The sequence below is a fragment of the Coregonus clupeaformis genome, chromosome 11, assembly GCF_020615455.1.
Source record: "Coregonus clupeaformis isolate EN_2021a chromosome 11, ASM2061545v1, whole genome shotgun sequence".
NCBI lineage: Eukaryota > Metazoa > Chordata > Actinopteri > Salmoniformes > Salmonidae > Coregonus > Coregonus clupeaformis.
Window position 1 is genome coordinate 1231486 of NC_059202.1, and position 6000 is coordinate 1237485.

A 6000-nucleotide genomic window follows, 5' to 3' on the forward strand; every position below is an offset into this window, starting at 1 on the left:
GACCAACTCATCCGGACTCTATTGGATAACAACCAGCAGTTGTTGGATCAAGTATCTCATCTCACCTCTCAGGTAGCTAACCTGGTAACACTCACTACCTTTTCTCCCTCTGCTTCTCCTCCGCCTGTTCCTCCTACAGTGGCTCCAGGCTCGGCTTCCGCTCCTGCCTTTCGGGAACCCCCTACAACCGCACCCGAACCTTTCACCGGGGATCTGAACAAATGCCGTGGTTTCCTGCTTCAGTGCCGCTTGGTGTTCCAACAGAAGCCCCTGTCTTTCTCCACGGAATCCTCAAAGGTACATTACGCACTGGGGTTAATGAGGGACAAAGCTTTGATGTGGGCAGAAGCGGCTTGTTCTACTCAGCAGATTACCAGCCTGTCGTTTGACGATTTTTCCTCTCAATTGAAAGTTGTGTTTGATCACCCGGACTATGCCGGAACCGCCACAAAAAAGACTATTGAAGCTACGACAGGGCACGGGTAGCGTGGCTGAATACGCCATTGATTTTTGGACCTTGGCAGCCGATTCCAAGTGGAACGACGAAGCTCTTCAGGGAGCGTTTGTTAACGGTCTAAGTGACACAATTAAGAATGAACTAGCTGTTCGTGATGAGCCTGCTAATCTTCATGTTCTCGTTTCCCTTGCTACACGAATAGACAACAGGCTACGGGAGAGGAGACAGGAGAGGGGCGGTCGGGTCCACACCTCTAACGGGGCTCCCTCGCTTTCTGCAGTCCAAGCTACACCACCACTCGGACACCGACCACACACCTCAGCGGATTCCTCCACGGAACTAGACAAGCCCATGCAGCTGGGCCGTGCTCGTCTGTCCCATGTCGAAAAGGAACGGCGCATACGGGCTGGTGAGTGCATGTACTGTGGGGACCGCACTCATTTCCTGGTTAACTGTCCGATTCGCCCAAAAGACCAAGCTCGCAGGTAAAAGTGGGGCGTACTTGCAGTGTTAGACCAGACTCAATGCCCACAGCACCCCGTCTAGTGATCCCAGTTACAGTCCAGTTCAGGAATCTATCTCTCCCACTAGCTGCTCTCATCGACTCTGGTGCTGAGGATAGTTTTATTGACGCTAGCCTGGTTACTCAGGCTGAGATCCCTGTTAAGCCCCTGCCTAAGCCTATAACAGTAACCGCTATTGACGGCCATCAGTTTGCCAATATCACCCACCAAACTGTCCCCGTTTCTCTCATGCTGTCCGGCAATCACAAAGAAACCATCCAGTTCAAAGTAGTCTCCTCCTCGGCCTCCCCCCTTATCCTCGGTTTCCCTGGCTTAGCCTTCACAACCCCCCATATTGATTGGCAAAACCACAAGATACACAGTTGGAGCACTCACTGCCATTCTGTTTGCCTTGGGTCGGCTATTCCGCCCTCGGTCGGCTCCCCTGCTTCCCCAGTCAAAACCCCAGACCTCTCTTCAGTCCCGGAGGAGTACCGGGACCTGGCCGAGGTATTCAGCAAGTCCAAGGCACTTTCATTACCACCTCATAGGCCATACGATTGCGCTATTGAGTTACTGCCTGGAGCGCCTTTGCCGTCCAGTCGGCTTTTCAATCTGTCCCGTCCTGAGAGAGAAGCTATGGAAACCTACATAGGCGACTCCCTAACCTCTGGCATCATTCGTCCCTCATCGTCCGCTGTTGGTGCTGGGTTCTTTTTTGTTGAGAAGAAGGACAAAACCTTACGGCCCTGCATTGACTACAGAGGACTTAATAACATCACAGTCAGAAATACATACCCCCCTGCCTCTCATCAACTCAGCATTTGACTCCCTTCATGGTGCCACTGTGTTTACCAAACTCGATCTACGGAACGCTTACCACCTCGTTAGGATCAAGCAGGGAGACGAATGGAAGACTGGGTTTAATACCCCTCTCGGACACTTTGAATACCTAGTCATGCCATTCGGTCTCACTAACGCCCCAGCAGTGTTTCAGGCCATGGTGAACGATGTGTTGAGGGATTTTCTACACCGTTTTGTGTTTGTCTATTTGGATGACATTCTGATATTCTCTAAGTCACAGGATGAACACGTCTCCCACGTCCGTCTGGTTCTCCAACGCCTCCTGGAAAACAAACTGTATGTGAAGGCAGAAAAATGTGAGTTCCACCGGCAGTCCGTCCCCTTTTTGGGCTTCATCATCGAGCGGGGACAAGTGTCACCAGACCCTGACAAGATCAGAGCGGTTGTGGAGTGGCCCACACCCACGTCTCGGAAGCAGCTACAACGCTTCCTGGGTTTCGCCAACTTCTACCGCCGCTTCATCAGGGGTTTCAGCCGAGTGGTTGCCCCCCTGACCAAGCTCACCTCCCCTAAGGTGCCATTCCTGTGGACGCCTGAGGCCGAGTCAGCCGTGAGTACATTGAAGAAACTGTTCACCACCTCACCTGTTCTTATTCATCCAGACACTAGTTTGCAGTTTGTTGTGGAAGTGGACGCCTCAGATTCGGGGGTGGGGGCTGTCCTGTCGACAACGTTCCCCCACGGACCAGAAGCTCCATCCGGTGGCTTTTTTTCTCCAAGAGATTGACCCCCTGCTGAGAAGAACTACGACGTGGGTAACCGAGAGTTGCTTGCTGTCAAGTTGGCGTTGGAGGAATGGAGGCACTGGCTAGACGGAGCAGAGCAACCCTTCATAGTCTGGACGGACCACAAGAACCTGGCTTACATCCAGTCGTCCAAGAGGCTGAACTCCCGTCAGGCCAGATGGGCTCTGTTCTTCAGCAGGTTCAAGTTTATCTTAACATATCGTCCTGGCACACGTAATGTCAAGCCTGATGCTCTCTCTCGCCAGTTTACAGACACTGAAGACTCCAGCAATCCTGAACCTGTTCTGCCCGCTTCCTGTTTGGTGGCGGCCGTTCGTTGGGAAATCGAGTCCCTCGTCCGATCGGCACAAGAGTTGGAACCTGGACCGGCCGATGGGCCTCCCGACCTTCTCTATGTTCCCGCAGCCGTGCGGCCGCAAGTGCTCAACTGGATCCACACCTCACGCTTCTCCTGCCACCCTGGTATGAAACGAACACTATCGCTACTCAAGAGGCACTTTTGGTGGCCATCCGCCGAGGCTGACGTCCGGGAGTACGTGGCGGCCTGTTCCATCTGTGCCCAAAATAAGGCTTCCCACAGGGCTCCTTCGGGCCTGCTGCGGCCTCTCCCTGTCCCGAGTCGGCCTTGGTCTCACGTGGGCTTGGACTTCGTCACTGGACTTCCTATGTCTGAGGGTAATGACACTATACTCACCATCGTGGACAGATTCTCTAAATCTGCCCATTTTGTTGCATTACCAAAATTACCATCTGCCAGTGAGACAGCCGACCTCTTTGTCCTACATGTATTCCGTCCCCATGGAATACCTGTGGACATAGTGTCCGATAGAGGTCCACAGTTTATTTCTCGGGTATGGAAGGAGTTTTGTTCGGCTCTGGGTGCCTCTGTCAGTCTCTCATCAGGTTTCCATCCCCAGTCCAATGGCCAGACTGAGAGGACCAACCAGGACCTGGAGGCTGCTCTACGCTGTGTGACATCCCAGAACCCGTCTACCTGGGCCAAACATCTCCCGTGGGTCGAATATGCCCACAATTCCCTCACCTCATCTGCCACGGGCCTCTCACCATTTGAGGCGGCTTTGGGGTACCAACCGCCATTGTTCCCGTCTCAGGAAAGGGAGTTAGCCGTTCCGTCAGTTCAGGATAACCTTCGTCGCTGCCGCAAGGTGTGGGTGGACACCCGTGAGGCCCTTCTACGGACAGCAGAGAGGAATAAGAGGGTGGCGGACAGGCACAGGGTAGTCGCTCCACAGTTCCAGCCTGGTCAGCGTGTCTGGCTCTCCTCCAGCAACATTCCCTGCGCACTGACTCCCCGTAAGCTGTCGCCCGATATTTGGGTCCTTTTGAGGTCGAATCCATCATCAACCCTTCGGCTGTTCGGTTGAAGCTTCCCCAGGCCATGAGAGTCCATCCTACATTTCACGTGTCCCAGCTGAAGATGGTCTCCTCCAGTCCTTTGTGTCCGCCGGCGGATCCCCTCCGCTACCGCGCATTATTGACGACCATCCAGCCTACACGGTTCGGGAGACTGCTGGACGTCCGGAGGCGTGGTAGAGGGTTTCAGTACCTGGTGGACTGGGAGGGATACGGTCCCGAGGAGAGGTCCTGGATTCCTAGACGTTTTATTCTGGATCCGCAGCTAGTGAATGACTTCCATAGGGACCACCCTGACAAGCCGGGTGGGTCGCCGGGTGGCGCCCGTTGAGGGGGTACTGTTACGGTCCGGCTCTGTTGGTCCTGTTCCTGTTGGTGTTCGTTTCCCTTTTCTCCCCTGTGTGTGTTGTTTGTGTCTGTCTCCCCCTGCTGTGCAGTCAGAGGTTCTTGGTCAGCGGGCGTGGCCATTCTATCACCAGAGCAGTTACATCAAGCTGCAGCTCATTGGCACCAATCAAGCAGCAGATATCTACCCGGGCTGGACACCTCTCCAGCGCCAGTTCGTTCCTACACTTCCAGTGGTAACTTGGCCCGTACAGCACTCTCAGTGTAGTTGTACTCTCTCAGTATTATTGTTGTTCCTGCCTCGTTTGTAACCTGTCTCTCCTTCGACCAGATCTCTTCTGTTCCTGCTGCCTGCCTGCCTGCCTGCCATTCCCACGCCGCTACCTGATCCTCTGTTGCCTGACATCCTCGTTATCCAGCTCTCAGGACTACTGGCTCTCCACCCCACTCAGCTCCTACCCCAGCCTGAAGCTACTTCACCCTGACTACTTCTCTCTGCCAATACACGTTGAATAAACTACATCCTAATTTTACTCTCTTTGTCCGTGTGTCCGTCTCTGCACCTGAGTCCCCCACCCAACCTAATATAAAGAAAATAATGTACTTTTTACTCCATACATTTTCCCTGTGTTGGGTACTAATTTCTAGTAATATGAAATATCCTTATTCATGTTGCCATATTAGAACTGAGGGTATGGAAATCTACTGAGTGAGAAAGGGGAGTGCAGGAAGAACATGTCATTGTTAAATATCAGGTATTCTATGGAGAGGAGAAGGGCCACAGTCTGGTTCCAGTCAACAGATAAGGTAGGACAGCCGTGAGTTGGGGAGGACTGAGGAATTTGGGCCCGAGGTCAGGTCAGATGAAATGAGAAAGAACAGGCATCACTAAAGTCCTGTCTAGCAACAGAGAAGTATTGGCTGTCCAGGTGTGCAAGGAGGAGACTCAGCATAGGAGGAAGGTTTAAATATATGTGCTTGTGGGTGAATAAACTTGGTTTGAGCTTTTCCTAGTCGTCCTTTAGTTTTTTACTCTGTTTATTTAGAACCTAACAGTTGGCGGTGCAAGAAGGGTTCACCACGATTCACGGTTGAACTGGAGAGTCCGAATCAGTGGAGCAAAAAAACAACAACAAAAAAAACAAGGTAGGCACAGTTCCTACACCCATTACCACTCATTCTGACATCTTGGGGAGATGAAAATCATTCTGACATCTTGGGGAGATGAAAATCATTCTGACATCTTGGGGAGATGAAAATCGTAGGCTGAACAATTATAGGATACGGACCTAGAAAAGCCTGAGTTTATTTAGTAGGCCCACTGTAAATACTACCGGTAGGACTAGGCACTGCGGGCACAGCGTGTTCAGGAGGGTTTAGCCCCCTAATAGGTTAGACTGGAGCACTGCGGGCACAGCATGTTCAGGAGGGTTTAGCCCCCTAATAGGTTAGACTGGAGCACTGCGGGCACAGCATGTTCAGGAGAGTTTAGCACCCTAATAGGTTAGACTGGAGCACTGCGGGCACAGCATGTTCAGGAGAGTTTAGCACCCTAATAGGTTAGACTGGAGCACTGCGGGCACAGCATGTTCAGGAGGGTTTAGCCCTCTTATAGGTTAGATTAGGGGTTGGAGTCTGTTTAAGTGTCTGTAGTCTATATGGATATTTTGTTACATCCATGTATTAGTAGGTTGTAGAGAAGTAGTCCATG

The 6000-nt window shown here is 52.2% G+C and overlaps 1 long non-coding RNA gene across 1 annotated transcript; it reads left to right on the top strand.

Moving 5' to 3' along the window:
- Positions 1-4308: 4308 nt before the first annotated feature.
- On the top strand, positions 4309-4822 carry LOC121577356. Its single transcript, XR_006002613.2, has 2 exons — positions 4309-4525; positions 4621-4822. It is a non-coding gene; the product is annotated as an uncharacterized LOC121577356 (long non-coding RNA).
- The last annotated feature ends 1178 nt before the right edge of the window (positions 4823-6000 follow it).